Source organism: Pelecanus crispus, chromosome 6 (genome assembly GCF_030463565.1).
Source record: "Pelecanus crispus isolate bPelCri1 chromosome 6, bPelCri1.pri, whole genome shotgun sequence".
Classification (NCBI taxonomy): Eukaryota; Metazoa; Chordata; class Aves; order Pelecaniformes; family Pelecanidae; genus Pelecanus; species Pelecanus crispus.
Genome location: NC_134648.1, coordinates 35,034,350 through 35,053,508, shown reverse-complemented (window position 1 = coordinate 35,053,508; position 19,159 = coordinate 35,034,350). Strand labels below are relative to the sequence as shown.

The window sequence follows — 19,159 nt, the reverse complement described above, 5'->3', positions numbered from 1 at the left end:
TCCTCAGAACCTGGAAAAGTTATCTGCAGTGCACTAGAAACTGAATTTTCAAGAGGTTTTGGTGGATGGGTTTGGCCCTATGTATACCCTGAAAGGTCTTTGTCTGAATAGGGGAAGGAAACTCTGAGCCCTCGGTTATGGATGTGATGAACTAGATTTAGCTTAGCTAGGGCACACTATTAATTTGGGCTTTTAACATCTACATTCTCTTTGCTATTGAGTCCTGTGGCCAACCTGTGCAAGGTTCTTGACAGCTGCTTTTTATTCTCCATTGTCAAATATTTAAGTACTTGCTTGAAATAGAACAGTGAGATGATTCAGCTGAGTGCAGGGCTTCTCTGCTCATCTGTTGCTTGTTAAATCTGAATGCAGGATTGTCAGTCGCCTTCTGTTCTCCTTGTTTAGGTTTGCAGCATGCGAAAGTGAAAATCTGTCATGGGTGTATGTAAACACAGTATGTTAAAGCATTCATTCTGCAACTGTGAGCAAGGCACTTGATGGGAATGAGAAAAGTAGGTCTGGAATGTGTAGCAATGTTGAACTTAGCCTAGAAGGGAAGGCAACAGTACTGCTGTCTGCAGATGGGGCAGAGAATGCTCAGAAATCCTTTCTGCCTTCCAAAATTACCAAACAATTGAAATGAGATGGCAGAAACTTGACTAATGTACACAGTGGTGTGCCAGGGCGGGAAGATATGGGTTGATGTGATTTGTGGCTTGATGAGGTAAATTTGCTGACATAAGCTAAAGGCTCAAATCTTGCATTAAGGTAGTTATGATAAGCATGGGATGTCTTTCATGTGGTTCTAGGTGTGAGCACCCAAGTGGTGATGTGATCCCTGTGGACAGAGGACTCTGAGGAGAGAAAGCCAGTATCAAAGTCTTGGACTTCTCTATCAAGCACAGGGCAAGGCCTGTCTGTTACACTGATTCCCATTTTCAGAGTAAATTTCAATGCCCTCTAGTGGCTTTAACTGTACAAGGAATGGCTGGCTTCTTGTCTAGAACACCAACCTCGGGCATTTTACTCAGCAGGAAGAGGTAGCTGGAGGTATGTGCTTTGGGGACACAGCTATGCTGGAACTATATGAGGAAGAACAATGGAAAACATCCAGGAAATACTTCCCAACTTGAATTATTTAAATATTATGGAATGCCAAGCATTCCAGAAGTGAGATCTGGGGGTACTTCTGCCTTTTTAGGTTGGGAATAAACCTTCTCTGAGGACCCCACTGCAGAAGAGTTTCAGCATTCCCTTCTGTAAGAGCCTGGGTTTTAAGAAAAGAATCAGGTACTCTGACACTAAAATGGGAAGCTAACCAAGACAGACTTTCAGAATTGCACAGTGCAGAACTGCATCAGCAGAGTGAGGTAAAACCTGTTTTACCTCACACTGTGTAGATAAAACGCACACCACTTTTTCTGCAGTGCAAGAGCCATGGAATACTATACAGGCTTGGGGACTCGGAGAAGCTGGAGGTCTGTATGGGCCTCAGCTACAGGTGTGAGCTCCTAACAGGTTAATCTTCTAAAGTAACTGCCTAGCTTTAAATGCTGTTGCCTGTGTGCTGTCTAACACTGTTTCTTTTTCTTTTGAGGAGTAAGACCTGGGATGTTCAGTGTTTGTGTGGCTATAGAAGGCAAAAAGGTGTTTGGTGGCGTAATTGGCTGCCTGCACTTGCTTACTACCAAGAAGGAAAACTGGAATATGCCTTAAGGAGTTTTTAAGATCAAAACTGCTTGCAAGACTCTTGCCTTTAAATCTGATCTTTAAATTTATTGTGGCTTCTAATAATGATGTAGTAGTTCAACTTTCATTCAGTATGTTGTTGGTGAAAGTTAATTAGATGCTTTAATTCCACTTGAATAGTTTGCCTAGACCAATGATATAATTAATTGGCCGTTTGTGCCATTTGGAGGTGTATGCATTGGTGTGCAGCATACTGATAAGGTGTCTCAGAGATGGCTTTCTTGCATGCTTAGTATAAAGTGCTTTGAACTGGAAATTGAGCAATTACCTCTGGAAGTAACTAATAAAAGCAGTGGAAGTTGTAGTTAGTATATTGTGCTGAATGAACAAAGATTGGGTTATGCATCTGGCTTTTGAAGAAGTCTCATCTGAGTGTGCTTATGGATTGGAGAATATCTGTTCTGGTAATTTGCTCAGGTTGTGTTTTAAGTTAGAGAACTCCTAAATAGCTTCAACATGGTAAAAAAAAAAAAAAAAAAAAAGCCTAAAATGCAATAAGACTTGTCTTTTCTCTTTAGATGGTGTTCTTTGAAGTGGTGCTCCCCCAGTGTGTTAAGGCTTTGTCCCAAGAATTGAAGGATTTCATTTCACTAGGCTTAGGATCTTGAGTAGCTCTTCAATGAAGTAAATCACAGGCTTGGTAAGAACTTTGTTTTAAGAATACCTTGTTCTATACTAATACAGTGAATCTATAGCTGCCAAAATACTTGCCTGATCCTTCTTTTTTCCAGTTCAGTGGTTTGTTTACTTCAGTAGGAAGAAAATAAAGCTTCTGAACAAACTTAGTGCAGTGTCTCTTTTCCCCATCATGCCTACTGCAGCTTCATATTTCCTAGTTGTATCTAAAGTTACCTTGCCATGTAGTACTTCTGCACAGACATGGCTAAGTGTCTGAGGGGTTAAGCAGATGCTGACTGTTGCTTCAGTCTGTACAAGGTGGACCTGTCCAAATAAGAAATAGGTAAATATAGACTCGGCAAGCTTATGTTCAAGTCTAGCAACTGAATCATTGTTTAGCAGGACAGGAAATCCTTTAAAGCTCTCAACCACTCTTTCAGCAGATCGGTACTCCAGTGATTAAACATTGAATTGGACTTCTGGTTTTATCATGGATACTACACTTGATTACAGTTGTGTTGCTGAGTTTATCCAGTCAATCCCGTTTGATACTGAACTTGGTGGACATTCCTGTGCTGGATAGGGAGGAGCAGTACTGAGATGGACAAACAGTTGCTAAAGCTGGCATGCAACTTCTGTAGCCTCTTTGAGCAGTTGGCTTGGGTGTATCTGCCAAAGCCTATAGCTGTTGGTCTCCCACAAAGGTACATGCCTTAGATCTGATATTTTTAACTCTGAGCTTGTCAGCTGCTGAGTGGGTTTCTTTGTGAAAGGAAATGATGGCAACAGCAGTCCTACTTGATCTTCTCCTCATATCGTAAGTATACTAAGCTGGATTATCAGCAGTGTGTATATTCTGCCGCAAATTTGCGGGGTGGGAATGGTCCAAAGGAATTGCCCTGGAAGTTTTCAGGAAGAATCTACGCAAGCTATGAGTTGTCTTGAGAATTAAATGCCACATCAGACTGGCTACTTTTTCTGGCTCCTTTCTTGTCTGCCCCCCGTAAACTAAGAATTTGAAGGGGGTTTCTGCCTGTTTGCATGTGCTGCCCCATTGCTTGTTTTGGGGTGCCTTACCCTTTTCCTGTTCCTAGTTAGGTGGATGAGTGATTATTTTTTTCTTTTACAAAGGAGCTGCCGTGTGTTTCCAGATTTGCAGCTGAGAGGAAGTGCCAGCACTGGAATAGAAAACAAACTGATCCTTCACTGCCTCTCCCAATACTTTCTATCCCACAGGCCAGTTAGGTGACGGGAAGGGACAGTGCCTGGACCTCCTGTGTTGTGCTAACCTCTGAGGGCACAGGGTACTCCTTTGAGATCCTAAATGGTACTTGGCTCTGCTGTAGTTGGGTTGGTGCCATGTTTACACTTAGCTTGCCCCAAAGGTGGGGAAAGGGAAGGGAGGAATGTCAAGTATCTTCAACTTGCCACAGGATGTGATTAGGTAACCTAAGAGGATTTTCAAGTCTTTCAAACAATGAGTAAACACGTCAAATGTGATGGAAAGCTCCAGAGTCTTATATGGACAATCTAAGTCTCTCTGTCAAACTTGGAGCATCAGGTTAGTGTTGAATTTCTACTCCATTTTGACCCCCCTCCTTTGAGGGAGAAGGTACCAGCTGTTGTGGGAGGGGAAGCAGGCCTTTGCAGGCCAATAAAGGAATAACTTGCCCCTTTGCTACTGAGGGTTAGTATCCTATGGTTTTGGGTAAGCTACTAATGAAGTTATAACTTAATTTTATAAGAAAAACTGTGGCATGCTACTCTTACAACTACATGGGTCTGAGTCTCAAATTCCACTTAACTCTTGGACTTAGATTAGTATATATATATAACTTCTTTAAAAGCCCAAACAAGTCAAGTAACTCCACAATAAGCATGCCATGTATTTACTCAACTGGACTGACTCTGGCTTTTGTACCACCTTTTGCATATTTCTACCTAACCTTTCCTTGACAGGTGAAAAATCTCAGACAATGTGTATTCATGTTCTGTCTTGTCCCCAGTGCAATACTTATGCAGTGGTATAAAAGAACAGTGATAGGTCCTGGCTTAACTCTTCCCTGTTGAAGGGTGTTTGCTGTACTGGTTAGGTTAAAGCAGTAGCACTGCTTCATTCGCTTTTGTCCACTGTTAGTCATCCATTTCCTATGTTAGATAGCCAGGCTGCATCAGCAAGCGCTTCCCTGTAGTTCAAACACTGCATGTAAGTGAAGCCTGTGTTTCCTTCACAGCTGTAACTGCTCAGAGGGAAGAGGAAAGAGCTCTGAGGTGTAAGGAGTTAACTACATACTGCATCTGACCACAGTGATGCATTATTGTACTCTTTTCTTGGATGTGCTTTTGGTGAGTAACTATGAACATGACCAGAGGCTGGGGGAGAATAGCTTTTCAGGCATTAAAAGCCTGGAGAATGGTGGTAGCTTTTGCTCTCTTTTATCTTTTCCACTGGCTTGTTTTGTGAACTTGAGTGAGTTACCATCTCTAAAGCTTTTCACCTAGAGTGGGATAATGCCTGCCTTACAGGTATGTGGCAGAGCCTATTTCCTGGTAAATATGCTGTAGTCCACAGATAAAAGAAGTCTTAGAAGTGCAAAACCTCTGAAGCTGCACAGCATGCTTATAATATATCCCCATTAAACAGCTGTTTGGCAATGTCTAATGCAATTTCCAGTTAATGAGGGATGTTTTCAGGCCCTGCCAAGAGAACAGGTGATGTTTTAAACTGATATTTTTAATAAGTCTTCTTTATTTCATGAGGTAGCCAAGTATGTATCCTGTTGCATTTGATGGGATCCTGGCCATTCTTGTTTTTAAACAGGACCCCAAATTATTCTTGTTCATGTGTTGCACAGTACCTAAGAGAATCCCTGCCTTAAAGCTCAAACAAGAGCAAAGAATGTCTGGGGTGCTTTTGTGCCTGTACTGGTTTGGGAACTGCAGAGAAGAAACTCTTCCAGTATCATTCCTGCAATCTGGTAAAACTTGGAATAAGATACACTAGAGGGTCTGGTATGTCCTTACTTAAATTTGAATGCAGGAATGTGCTCAATAGGAAAAACTGTTCCTCCAAACAGTTTTCCCTGTCACTCATGTGGCAAGTGCTTATCTCATGCTTTCTAATATATCTGAAAAGGGGGGAGCGGGGGGAGTAGAGGGGTGTCAGGCTCATTTCATTTAGGATAAAAGGTGAGCTTGGATTTTAAGGAACTTGATAAAGATGCTGATGTAAGTAAGCATGATCCCTGTAAGTCAGGGAGCAAATAAGGATTTTGGACTAGACAGGCCAGAAACATGTGGCAGGGAGGCGAAGGCCAGTGTCAGGGAGAGAACTGGGGGAGTAGTATCTAGTGAAGCCACTGGCCATTAGGAAATAGAGAAGGGCTTGAGGGTGGGGAGAATGAGGAGGGGAGCATATCTGGTGCCTAAGGCTTTGACTGCCCGCAGGCAGTCCCACCCTGGTGCCTTGAAGCTGGTTTGCAGGCTGTGACATAGCAATGCCTTGGGGTGGAAGTGTAGATGTGTCTCTCCCCTTTGCTTCTGGTGTACTGGAGCTGTTAGTGGGAACACCATTTCCATTGCATCAGTATACAGCAATGCTCTTTCACTCAGAGGTGCTGATTACTCAAGGGACAGGCTAATATGGTAGAACTTGCCCTTCCCCTCAACACTATGCTCCTGCACCCCAGAGCCCCAGCACAAAAAGTAGGCTTGCTGAGTGGCAAGAGATTACTCTGCTGTCTTGGGGGCTGGATGCAGCTTGTAGGCTACCAGTTGAAGAGTCCTGACAAGTTATCTAAGAATGCCTGAGATGGCAGTAGTCTCTTACTGTTTTCTTTAATCCTCAGTTATTTTGGGCTGCTTATTTATAGGCATTAAGTGTCTGAAACAGAATTCGTGCTAATTGCTGTATTGGTTTGCTGCAGAAGCACATGCTTGCTATGTAAGAGTGCTTACGGAGGGGGGGGGAGGTAAGAGGAAGAAGAGTGATACTATCTATGAGCTGCCTTGGCGCTAGATGTGCTGTCCGCACTGCTTCTAAAGCATCTCAGAAGGAAAAAGGGTTATTCTTGGCGTTGTTTCCTCTTTATTGTAAAGTGAAAGGAGCTAAATCTTACAGAAGATTGTGGACAAGAGACTTGGACTGAAAGACTCAAGCAGATAGAGATCATTCCTGATAAGCCATATTTGGGTTGGCTAGAGATGAGAGTAATTAAAACAATCTTTGTGATGGACATTGTTTTGAAAATCTCATACGGTCTTAGGAAAGATCTTCACAGTTAAGTATGCTGTGACTTTTGTACTGAGCTTTCATTTGACCCTTTCCTTTGCCATTCTGCCTGCTGTCCTTTGAAGCTCTGTCAGTATCTTTCCTGATGCTCAGTTTGTTTTTGCTGCCAGTTTTCTTTGCAGGTATCATGCTTTTTCCTTAAATGCTGAGTTGAAGCTCCTTGCTGATGCTTACTTAGCCTCTGAGGCTAGACTGCCAAGCTGATGCCACATATTATCACCATGTAAAACAGTTCTTAAGACAGTCAAAACCTACAGGATTTTTCTGGTGTTTCTGATTTATTACCAATATTACTTCATTAAGGCTAAATAACTTACCTTCCTCAGGCTCTGCCCTTCTTGACAAGGAGAACTTAAGCTTGGTAAGCTGAAGAGGTCAATTGTCTTGAGAATCCCAATTCCCTGTGGTTAGGATGCAGATACTCTTCCAGCACTTGAACCCAATGCAGACAGTTTAGCGTGTGGGGAGGAAGTCTAGAGGTCAGTGAATCGTTGTGCTAATGATGACCATACGAGTAAGTCCTCCTATAAGCAAGCTGTTGGAAAAACCTCAAACTGATTCCCTTGTTCAGTTTTCTTGTTGCTGTATGACTTCTTATGGGAATTGCTTTCCATGTAACTATCTAGTGTTTTCTGACTACTGGTTTAATTCTTTAAGATCTGACTCTACAAAAAATGAAAGTAACTTCTGTATTTGGATAAACATCCTTTGCATATGTGTACACTGCTTAAACATAATACAAATATGTGGCTCAGTAGTCAGAGCATCTGTGAATAAAGTTATTGTAGGAGCTTATGATCAATTGCTTATTAGGTGTCTTGAAACAGATCTTTAGTGATACTTCTGCAGTGCAAGTGTGGTATATATTTGTGTTGGGACAGATTGGTGTCCAGTTAATGAAACTAGACTCTGGGAATGGCAAACACAGTGTATTCAGGATTGTGATACTGTTGCTTTTGGTGGGCTGGTCCTGATCAAAGGGGTGGTGGAATCTCTTACTCTTTGTGTTTATGGGGAGAAGGATGACTGGTGTAAGCCTGAAAGTGGCAAACTTTATCAGAAAATACAGTTATGCTGGGGGAATGATCATGAGTAGAAAATGGAGTGAGATGGCCAGGGACAAGGTGACAAATAGAAGCCAACAAGCTAGCTAGAGTGAGCCTGTCAGTCAGGTCCCTAGCTATGCATTGCCTGCATTAATCCATCCTGGTACAATTGCCTTTAGGTAGCTGTTGCTATGGATGTTGACTCCCTTTTTTGGGGGAGTCCTGGCTAACAAGCGCTGAGATGAACACAAGCAGTTCCAGAATCATCTAGTTGTGAATCTATCGTGTGGCACCACCAGCAGGAGTAGAGCTACTGCAAACCAGTAACAGTCTCTTTCTGCCTGAACTATTTAGTACTATGTGGGAAGGATTTTATCTGAAAGTAATGTTTGGCATGGGCTTCTGCTGCTGTTAAAGACAACTTTTGCTTAAGTAGAAAAAAGATGAGGAAAAATAGGATTAACTAGTAAGGGTGACTTGTGGTTTGGTTTTTTTTTTTCTGTGTACTTACTATGTACCCAATGAATCTGAGTTAATTGCTACATGTTGAACAATATGGTCTAGCCTGTAAAATGTTGCAAAGGCTAGCTAGTGATTTATGCATCCTCCTATAAAGGCAATCTCCTGGGTTTGAGCTAAAAAGAAGTCTTTTAGATCCTTTTTCTTGCAGGGTGCAGTTCTGGAGAAGGTACACTATTTCTGCCTCTTTGAGTTGACATAGGTACTGGACAAGAGCTCCTTTCTGCATAGAAATATTAAAATTGGAGCTGCCATCATTTTGCACAATCTTCAGGTCCTTGAATTTTCCTGGGAAGGCAACAGTAAGACAACCATCTTCTAACAAAAGAATCTCATCTCTAAATTCACACTATACTGTGTTTCTGTGAGGATGCTGTGTATCCATTCCTTGGCTTGATCTCTTCCCAGTTCAAGCTGAGCCTTTTTTATAAATACTTAGCCACCTGAGGCATTATACACCTTCAGAGCTTGCCAGTTCAGAGAACTGACTTGAATAAAAATGTCTGGGGCAAGTGTCATTAGCACATGGCAACCTGTGATTTGGGGAGACTGGCCACTCCAGCTTTGTTTCATGCTTTTTAGCAATTCATTCAGTAATGGGTTTTTAAGGATCCATACATTTTGGCACTTCTGAAGAAACTTCTTTCCATACCCAAAGATATATGCAGGTCCTGCTTCGAGGCTTTCTCATGTAAGTTACCACATAGAAGTAGTCTATTTGGGATTGCAAATCTTATTTAGAGGTCTTTAAGTGACTCCATTTTAAGAATAGTGCTCAGCTGAAGATCTCTGCTCTGAGGCAGTCCTCGTATTCTGTAACAGAATCCACTTCTGGGTATGAACACAGAGAATGATGAAATAAGCAAGGGATATAAATTTGTGTATTGGAGCCAAATACTGCTGTCAACCTCTTTGCGTGCAAACCTCAGACCTTCCCTCCCTTAAACCTTGCTCACAGGTGTTCAAAATCTGGCTCTGATTTTACCTACTGAAACTTTCCCTCCCTTTTACCTAGGGATTAACGATGACTAAATTACCCTGCAAACTTCTCTAAGAAGTTTGTGTTGGGCTCCGCTTACAAATGAGGAAATTCCAGTGGTGGGGGGAGAGGGAAGAAGGAAGCTCCTTGGCAGAGACTTCACAGCCAGACTTGGGAATTGCAGTGAAGTCCTGTATGAGCCCTAACATACCTGTGCTCTTAGCAGGCTCTCGGTACCCAGGGGGAAGGTCGCTGAATCCAGAGATGGTTCTCTGCAGGACAACTTAGTATTGTTTTCAGATGGTTTATATTTTCTTGAGGGTAATTTGAGTTTGCATTTCTTTTTTGCTCTTTTCCACTCTGCTTTTATTTTAGGTAATGCTAATGCTTTCTTGGCACTGTCTTGATACCCGAATGTAACTGTAGTGTGGTACTTCTGAAAGATCTTTGCAAAAAAATGAGCTACTGCTTCACTGGCCCGTGGCCAACAACTATGTGATTGTTTTGATATGTGATGTGATGATATGTGATATCCAGGGTCTTGTTAGCAATAGGAAACTAGGCTATACTTATCTTGCTCTGTCACTGGAAACTAATAGGAATAAAATCTGCTTTCAAGACTTAAAATTTGTCACCTGGCTTGATGGATCAAAAACAGGGCAATGCTGAACTGTCTTATTTCTCTGGAGTCAGAAGTCCTGCGAAAACAAAGGAATATGCTGGTACTTGAGCTGTAACCAGTAACAGAGGATTGAGGATTGAAGTAGTATCCAGGGATAGAGTGGGATTACTGAGTATAATTAGGGTTTTTGAGGGTCTGGTTAATAACTTCCTCTTTCTATTTGAACTCTAAATGAGAAATTGGCTAATGAAGTTGTATAGGTTTGTAACTGTTACTGGGAAGAGAGAAAAGGTCTAGGAAGCTGGACGAGTTGAGAATGGGAGGGGAGGAGCTGGAACAGTGATGAGGGATGGGAGTGAACCAGCAGCCTGGCATGTGAATAAACCTGGGAAGAAGATGCCTGGTGCATGAGCTGGTAACAATATTTGTATATGTAAGATGTTAATATAATTGCTAAAGGAAAAAAGTCTTTCAAAGTCAATTATAGGAGTGGTCTTTCTGTGTGCAGGAGCTGGCAGACTTCAGCTGGGAGGAGCAGAGATGACTTTTCTTGGCTTTAATGTTTTCTCAAAGGTTTCAGTATTTTCCAGGTACGTACTGGAAGACAGCGGATTAAATGTGTAGGACCTCTCTGAATCTTAAAAGGATTGGAATTGAAAAGGAGCAAAGACAAAGAGTGAGCAAGTAAAAGTGAGAAACTGGGAGTGTCTGGTTACAAGGAGTCTTGACTGGAGAAATGTGTGGAGCAGACAGTCATGGCAAAATAGTGATTGACAAGGATAAACAAGCTGATTCAGACAGAATTAGGCTGGAATCTTTACTAGTGGCCACATCTTTAATTTTCAAATGTCCGTGAAATCTTACAGCTAGGCCAGGTACACAGCCATTTCTCATGCACCCACAAAACCAGTTTCAATGTGACTGTCAGCCCAATTTCTTAAATCAAAACAGGTATTTCCTCTTGGGTCACAGTTGACCTAAACTGACTTAGTATCTGCCTGGAGTCCTGTCAAGCAACATAAAATAATTTTTTTTTTTTTCCTAACTCTTCCCTTCCTATTTGTAAGGCTGAATTTCTCTGGATTTCTTAAACTTGATTCCCTCTCCAATTATCTCTTGCCTCCTGGTATGGGCCAAAAAGTTTGTAAGAAGTGGGATGATATGTGATTTACCATGTTAAGATTTTTTTTTTTTTTTTAGGTGAAACTAGGACTTGTCAATGTTTCCTAAGACAGTGAGTGCCTGGGATAACTTCTCAGCTTGAAGAGGTTGCTGAGCTCAGGGGATGGGAGAAGAGAAGGGTCTTCTGCTCTAGAACAGGCTCCTCCTCAAACAGAAGCCCACAGAGAGCTGGCTGCCCTGGATGCTGCTGCCACTAGTCTCACTAATATTTAGATAGCACTGAGCTGCTTTTTGGGGGGTGGATGCCAACCACCACAGTCTAGACCTTCATTGTTGCTATCTATCTACCTATTTTTAAACTAACCTCAACTGGCATCTGCAGCACTTTATAGCTGTAGTGACTAGAGCTCTCCTGAGGCTTACATTTGAGCAGAGTGAGGGAGTGTGATTTGCGAGTGTCTTCTTGTTTGGATGAGGAGAAATGCATGCTGTAATTCCTACATGGGTGGCTGCAGGTGGATGGTGAGAAGTGATTACTGATACTTCATCTCCCTTTTTCCCTGCCAATGCATTAGCTTGCCTGCTATCCCCTTAAGCAGTATAGTATCACATGAGCAGTAAGCAGCCTACCCTTCAGCTGTGATAAAGTCCTGCTTCTTCTGATTCTTCTTACTGGTGCCACTTCTTCCTGGGCTCATTTTCTTATAGGCCATAGTCCAGGCTGCTGGAAAGGTAGGTAATACCCTCCAGTGAGAAGAGGAACCTTGATCACTGGGGTCAGAAAAGCAAATTCCTTCAGATGAGATCAGGCCCAGCAGCCTCTTAGGCTATAGAAGGTAGGAAGAAAGAAAACTGCTTAACCCTGTGCAGAAGCATACTGTACTTTTCCAGATGTGGTGATGGTATGAGTACTACTTACTCTTCATAGTCTGAAGCAGTCACAAAAAGCTGTATGTGGAAGCTGGTATCACAGCCTGCTTTAAGTCTGTCAACTAAAAATGTCAGTTTGGTCTTTGTCCACTGTGAGAATTCTGACCAGTAAGCCCAAGTATGTGTTTGTACTGAGGCCAGGTCTTAGACCGGACGGAAAGAGATCCAGAAAATCTGAGGAATCCAGATAAAGCCACAGCTGTTTTGCCACAGCTTTCTCAATAACATGCCCTGAAAAGGAAGATGAGAGACTGCAATAATCTTGCCAATTATCTGTGTCAAAGATTTATTGTGCAAAGGTTTCATATTTGCTTATATTAAGACTGATACCCTGCTCCCTTCAGGGAGGCAGACAGCAAAAATAGACCAATATGTATGTTAGATATTCTTTTTAGCTTCCACTAGAGAGACATGTACAAATTGCAGCACAAAGTTATCTGAGCACTTCCAGAACCCCAGTGAGTGCAACTGGAGGAAAGGTAACCTGGGGAGTGTTGTGTGAATATGGTCTAGAGGTGCCTACTTCTATGGAAAGCGGTCAGTCCTGGACCAAATGGCTCATGTATGAAGATACCCCACTGGCTTGGATGGCTTTTGACTGCAAGGATCTTGGTGACAATGAAAGTTAACTTCACTTGTGTTTAAGGTAAAATACTGTAGAACTAGAAATGCTCTAAAACTTACTTCCACAGAAAATAAGGAAAGCAAGTCTGCCTCTAGCAACAAGGAATCGGTATGAGTATTCTGCAGCTCCTCACCGAAAGTGTGGAAAAAAGTGTCCAAAGAAGAGTAATGAAGCTGGTGAAGGGTCTGGAGAACAAGTCTTATGAGGAGCATCTGAGGGAGCTGGGGTTGTTTAGTCTGGAGAAAAGGAGGCTGAGGGGAGACCTTATGGCTCTCTACAACTACCTGAAAGGAGGTTGTAGTGAGGTGCGTGTTGGTTTCTTCTCCCAAGTAGTTAGCGATAGGATGAGAGGAAATGGCTTCAAGTTGTGCCAGGGGAGGTTTAGATTGGATATTAGGAAAAATTTCTTCACTGAAAGAGTTATCAAGCATTGCAACAGGCTGCCCAGGGAAGTGATTGAGTCCCTGTCCCTGGAGGTATTTAAAAGATGTATAGACATGGCACTTAGGGACATGGTTTAGTGGTGGACTTGGTAGTGTAGGTTAATGGTTGGACTTGATCTGAGAGGTCTTTTCCAACCTAAATGATTCTATGATTCTGTTCTATGATTCCTTGTAGATCTCAGCAGAAGGGGTTCTGCTGGGAACATCATACAAACCACGTCTGTCATTTCAGTATGGAAAATACTCCTGACCTGTGTAAACAGATTTGCATGCTAGTGTAATAGTAATATTGCTGGGAAGTTCAGCAGCAGTGATAAAATTCAATGTCTTACTCCCAAGCTATTGGAAGGCATGTGAACTCTACTTGAATAGGCTAGAAAACCTTGCACGCTAACAACTTGCTAGTTTGAAGCAGTGTTGCCTCGTTTAACTTTGCAGTAGATGAGAGCGCTGTAGTGATGCTTGATCTGTGTGTTGTTTTTTTTTTCCTTTCAAGGTCAGCAAACAGCAGCTAGGTTACTGCTACAACTTTGAAGACACAAGTAACTACTGTAAAGGAATCCTGTCTGCAGAAATCGGAATATGTATTACTCTTCAGTGTATACAGTAACACTTTTCTGCATGTTGTCTGTCACTGACAGCAGATGATGGCATTAAAGCTAACCATGGTGCAGCTAACGAGGATCCTTCATTCTTGCCTCACATGAGCATTTTATTTTAAAACTGTCTCTCTGTAGCTCTTCTAACTCCTGAAGCAACCGGTACATGCATCTTGTCTGTTATGGAAAGGTTTTTATCATATATTTAGATAGTCATATTAAGTGACTTTTTTTGAGGTGGGAGCAGGGAGCAAAGAGTTAGTTTCATACCAGCAGAACTGAAGTTCGTATCCTGAGCCTTCTGTGCACAGCAGGTTCTTCCATTTGTGATCCGGAAAGACTTGAGTAGTGGGGAAAGCTTCTCTGCTACTGTCTGTGCTGTCCCAGAAAGCTTTGACTGCCTGACAGTCCAAGGAAGCATTGTCCAGCACTTAATTTGTACAAAGGGCTAAACTCTGTGGGTGGTTACCCCTACAAAACTGGGGGAAGCATTTGGTTTAAATATAAGTAGAAAGCTGAGAATTATTGTAAACACTGTAAAATACAATGCAAACAGAACTGCAGAACAAAGTAATGAAACAATGACTCTTTCCCTTAGGGAGTTAGGGGGAAAAGTTTATTTTTTCTGATTTTTGACAGGAGTTTCAGTTCTGTTTTGTACATCCTTTCCTGATTCTTTCCCTCTTGCTCTTAATTCCTGGCTGGCATATTTCTTCTCTTGGTTAGCAGGAGTATTTTTTTTGGTTCTGAATTTAAACCTTGCCTTGGACTTAATGTGTCTGTTTGGGTCACTGTAGAATCAACCAAGGTGGGTTTGGCGCTTGAAGCACTGAGTGTTAAGCAGCCAAGCCTGGTATCCTTCTGATGACAAAACACCCTGCTGGAGGGCTATTCTGAAGAGTCTCTGCTGGCCAGCTAAAGCAAGAGTTAAGACTTCTAAATGGTGTCTTTAAATGTTATAATTTGACTTGTATAAAGTTTAGTCTCTGAAACTACCTGTCTGTAGATCAGACATATGTGATCTTAATGTCAAATACCTGCATGTATTGGTAGGTGGACATCACTACTGCAGTGTTTTATAGGGGGAGCGAAGAGCACCTCATAGCTGTTAACTGAACAGTTAATACTTCTGCTAATGAGAATGTGTCTTTATTGTTACCTTTTAATCCATAGGCTAGAAGTCCAGGTATAATACAGTCTCTATGGCATTAGGAAAAAACGCTTTCTTTTTAAGTGTGCTGGAATAATGTTAGCCATAAATGTGAGAAAGCTGCTGCTTTCACAATATTGGCAACATGAGCTACTCTGTATTTAATATGGGAACATGATACTATGTATGAACAAGGTGAAATTCCTATCTATTTTTTTTCTTCAGTTTCACTGTCTGACACTTCAGAGGAGTAATAGAGTAAATAAGGGCAGCCTTCTTTACTACTCTGTATAGCTGATGGGGCAGGAACCCAACTCAACATCTCTCTGGAGATGGCAAGGTAGGCCTATAGAAGGAGACATATTGAGATAGTTATGTCCCCAGACAAAAGTTGTAATAGTGCTTCAGAAGCTTTGACACTGAAGTGTTGATAACAGTACATGTGAAGTCAAAAGAAATGGGGAGAAGCCTCTGATGCAGCCATCTTCCCCTGAGAGTTATCTTTGGTTAGTCATTGTCTTTGGATCATGTAGGGGTAAGAATATAGTTAAGAAAAGCGAATGCTTTAATGTTCACAGTACCTCCTTTTTTAATATCCCTCCTGTGCAATGGAATTTCAGTCTTGGCATTCAGTTAGTATACCTCTACTGATGGGCAGCCAGCCCTTGCTGGGTTTTGAACTAATGAGCTCAGCTATTTCTAATATCTACTTCTTGGTTTTGCTATTGGCAGCAGTAACAACAACCATAATGAAGGCTGGATGCCAGCTTCAATTTGCATGCCTCTTTCAGCATTTTAGAAGAATTGGTTTAAGAAGGACTGAAACTTGTAGAGCTTTGGAGTTTTAATGGGTGGCATTTTCCATTCTGGAAGATCTAAAGTACAAAACATTTGTGGTCTAAGGAGTGCCTTTGTACAGTTGTATTTCCATTGGAGCTCAACTCTGAAGATATGGCTGCCAATATGTGTTGTAAACTGTGTTTACTCATCACGTCTCCTCATGTGATGATCTCCTAGCAGAGTACAGCAGTTTCAGAGGTGGTAGTCCTCTTCATACACCTGCCTTGTTTACAATAATATTGTCTAATACATATGGCTGTGACTGAAGTGAGACACCGGCTGTGGTGTAGACTAGTTAGTGGGGAAAGAGTATCTGGCTTGATGTAAGCTCACTTATATCTGTTTTGCTGTGTGTGTTTAATGTAATGTGCCTTGTGTGCATGCTAAAGGCAATTGATGATAGTCACCTAGGAGACAGTGTTCAGGGGGTTTCAAAGCTATCTTTGGTAAGACTTGATATCCACTTAGCAAAGACTTGTGCGAGAAGCTTATTTGATATCAAGACTCTTCTGCCTTTTAAAACAATGAAGGAGTGTTATGCTGTTCATTACAGCATAGTGAAACGTATTACTGTAGTGTTGGAAAACTTGCATTAGTAGAAATTTTGAGGCAAAAAGGGTCTTGCACTGTTGTTATTGAGCAGTGATAGTCCCCAGGAAGGCTCTAGTGGAATTATTAGGAAGGAACTAAATATAGGTGGAGGGGAAGATTGCTGTGGATTACACAGCTGGATCTAATTAGGTAAACTTCCATCTTCTAACACTTCAAGAGCTCAGAATTGATGGCCCTACAGCTTGCCCATTCTGTCTGCAGTACTCCAAGCTCTTCTAAACGGGGAAGAAGCTTTCCTAGGCTGACTGCATAGCCAGTCCTACTAAAGGTAGTACAAGGGGGAAAATAGGCTCAAGAAAGTATTCTTTCATAGCCACTTTCTGTATGTGGCTAAATGTCCCATGTGAGTGGACAGAACTCTACAAATCCTGGAACTGACTTCTAGTGGTTTGTACAGTGGAGGGTAAGAAAGCATGTACTTCAGTCTCCTCCATGATTCAAGAGAATCAGGGCCAAGAGGGTTTGCTCCCAATAATGAAGAACACCTGCAATGGTTTAAAGCTTTCAACATAATCACATTTGTTGTAAGGATAGGGATCACTCTTCCTGGAAATCTTGCTTGAGATAGTGTCCTTTGTTAAAGTATATACCTGACATTACTTCAACCTGTCTGCTTTCCTGAGAGCTTCTTTTGAGGAAAACATATCCCATTACAATGGAATAGCTGACTTCTCACCTTCTAGTGGCAGCACAAAGTTGTAATCCTGCTACATTTGCTAGGGGAGAACAGCCTCAACTATCATTATGACAAACTAAAGTAGGGGATATGGTTACTCAAAGGAGACTAACATGGCATAAGTTATACAGAAGGATGTTTTGCATTTGTTTTCAAGTTATGCTGAATAAGCAGAGGACTCCCTAAACCAGAAAGACTGGATCAGGTTATTAAACAATACAATTTACTAAAGACAAGATTCCACCTTTTATGTCAATGGAAGTTTTGCTGTCATTTTCTTTGGGACAAGAAATTCATTGCCTGACTATGCAAACATCTGGATTTTCTATCGGGTTCAACATGCATAGTAGCAAAGCTACAGAGAAGGAATAATCCAAGGTAAACATGCCTTCTCTTGTCAATGTGTTTGACAAATTAAATTTAATCTCAAGTTTGTTCTAGGCTTACATGTCATCTTGGCTGCAAGAATAATCTGAGTAGGAGAGTGAGCTTTGACAGAAGCTGAAGTAATGTTATTTCAAAGGAATTAAATCAGTCTACCTTAATATTGCCAAACTTACTAGAAAGGTTTGGAAGTCGTGTGTTAGAAATGTGAGACTTGAGCTAAAATTTCTATTTTGTGTTTTAGAGTTTTGGTTTCCTCCTCTGTTCAGTTGATCGGTGTACTGACCTGTGGTACAACTTATGAGATGCTTAAACAAACTTGATATTTATAAAATCAAAGTCACCTTTTTATAAAGGTGGTACAGGCATGTGGATAAAAATTCTGTGGAAAAAGGGATTATTTTAAAATCTGAAATTAACTTCTTGTCCTTGATGTCTCTGGCATTTTCCTTCCCACAAGTCAACTGTAGTTAAGCACTTGCATAAACTTGCACCTCAAAAGAAAAAAGAGATATAATTTTAAAAGTTTGCTCCCTGACTGCAATGGCTTTTTTTTTTTTCTTCCCCCCTGTTAAAACCAAAAAATTTGACAACAAAAAACCCAGTAGAGTTTCTCTGGTGTGAGGTCAGATTCTAAGGGTTTCTTCTGAACCATTTGTCGTAGGTGGGCTCTTCAAATATGCTGTTAGATCCAAAGAAGTTGCCTAGTACCTCATCTTCAAAAAGCAGAGCACAGCTGCTGCATCATATTTGTGAAGAAAACCAAAGTATTATTTCCTAGCTAGAAGTCATCTAGCAGATGAAGCACAATACTTAAGTGCTCTCCTTCATCGTAGTGGCTTACACAGAACAAAAGATGGAGAGAGGATGGTGGGGGGAAGGGAGAATCACTGTAGAAAAACGAGGTTTCTAGCCTGTAAGGGCAGAAAACTGTCTTGAATTCAACTCATACAAATACATCTAGAATTTGCCTGCTTTGTGGTGTGATCCCATATGTTTGCCCAGCCTTCTCTATCCTCAAGCACAGGCTGTGCACTTTGAACCCATTCTTGTTTGCACAGCTGGGGGCCTGGGGTTGAAACCTAAGTGGTGCTTTAACTTAGGCTAGAGTCTTCACTTTGCAGGTGGGATGACTGAAGGAATAAAAGTATTACAGTATCCTTCTCGTAAGTCCCTCCTGTCTGGGGAAAGTGCTATGCCCTTCTAAAAATTGTTGGGAAAGCCTTAAGTCTTGGTATAAAACTGTAGGATGCTAGAAAACACCCATACAAGGACTGGAACTTGCTAAGATGCAGGACTTTGAGAAACTTTGGTTTTAAAACATATTCTTAAACCAAAGTCATCCAGATGCAAGTGAAATACAAACTTGTGGGCATTTCCATAAAGGGAATATTAAAATAAATCAATCTCTTCCTCACCCTGCCCCGAAACATGATAGACTTCCCAGGAAGCTCACTTTGAAAGCCTTTTTTGACTAGACAGGTTCTGAGGCTGCATGGGCATTTTCAGGACAGAGACTGGACACCCTGGTCAGCTGTGGTGGTTCTGGCTGGTTGATACCTTCCTGCACATGGAAGACTGCAAGCCCTGACAGTACTATCTCTGCCAAAGTTTCTAAGGCTTTCAAATTTCCTCTTTGTATTTCTAGAAGCCAAGCATTTTGGGTCTCTGGCTTAGAGCAGGATCTTTGAAGATCTTAGAGCAGGACACCTTTGAGGCCTGCTAGGCTTCTGGTTCCATGGCAGAAAACTTGGCTGAAGTCCCAAATCCATGGTTGAGGTTGAAGTCCTTGCGCCCTGTAGGCAACCTGCCATGGGGCTGAGAGTCTAGCCGTGATTAAAACTGGGACTTGGCTCCAGCTCTGCCTCCGGTATGGCTGGTTGCACCAGCCTGAAACCAAGGCATAAATCTGTGAGGTTAAAACTAGGAAATGTGAAATGATGCTTTCCAACAG

At 41.7% G+C, this 19,159-nt stretch overlaps 1 protein-coding gene across 1 annotated transcript in view; it reads left to right on the top strand.

The window, feature by feature from the left end:
* Positions 1-19,159, top strand: part of SMOC1 (SPARC related modular calcium binding 1) — a 133,016-nt gene that overhangs the window by 18,928 nt on the left and 94,929 nt on the right. The window lies entirely within an intron of this gene.